This window comes from Nanorana parkeri, unplaced genomic scaffold (assembly GCF_000935625.1).
Source record: "Nanorana parkeri isolate BGI_ZX_2015 unplaced genomic scaffold, ASM93562v1 scaffold384, whole genome shotgun sequence".
In the NCBI taxonomy this organism is placed as follows: Eukaryota; Metazoa; Chordata; class Amphibia; order Anura; family Dicroglossidae; genus Nanorana; species Nanorana parkeri.
Genome location: NW_017306652.1, coordinates 900548 through 901602, shown reverse-complemented (window position 1 = coordinate 901602; position 1055 = coordinate 900548).

Genomic DNA, 1055 nt, shown 5'->3' with positions numbered 1-1055 from the left:
GTACAGACAAATAAATAAACTATTTTTATCAAACCTTAAGAATATTGTACTTACTTATTTTAAACACTATTATTGAGGAAAAGTAGCGATGTCAATAGACACAAGTTGATTTAACTGATCATGTTTACTCCTTAATTCTTAATGTGCTGCGTGATCAAGTTGTGAACATTAAACCCAATGTTTTGTGCTAAAAGGTTTCTCATCTCAGAAAGTTGGGTGGTAACTATCAGTGTATTAGATGAAGAGTTTGTGACAAACATGAAGCTCTTAAAAAAAGTATTTTCAATGCTTAATTGAAATTGCTTATGACAGAATTTTATTTGGGAGAAGAAGGAATAATTCAAAATAAAACAATTTGTATTGCAATACCTTTTTAATCTACTGAGGCAAAATTAATAGCAAGGCTGAACCAGATAAGGTGCATGAACATGGGTAAGGCACCAACTTCTTGACCTATACCATGTTTCCCCGAAAATAAGACACCGCCTTATATTTTTTTTTGGCTCAACAAAACACACTAGGTCTAATTTTCGAGGTAGGTCTTATTTTTTATTTTAATGTACAACATTCCAAAATTAATGCAAGTCCAAATTAAATAATCCAAAATAGCCAAGTCAAGAATAGGGTGATCAGGGCAATCAGGGGTGCCGTACCTTTCCAAGAGCAATTTGGTAACCAATCGCTGGCCAGAATGAGTGAAGCACGCTTTCACTATCGATTCCTCACAGGCAGAGTGCATTTGGTATGACTCCGTCTGTGACAGGAGTCGGCGCTATAGAGGAAGCATTGGCTTATGTGGCTCTGCTCCCTCCGCTGCTGCCTCACTTCCTCTAGCGCTGGCTTTGTTGGCACTGCCGATTCTCACCCGCCTCTTCCGCGGCTCTTAAAGTTCCCCCTTATGCCACCACCAGCCCTGGGAAAGGTCACAACTAGGTCTTATTTTCGGGGGTAGATTCTTATATTTTAGCAATTCCCAAAAATAGTACTAGGTCTTATTATCGGGGTAGGTCTTATTTTTGGGGAAACAGGGTAATGACCTCCTTCTAACCTGCAGT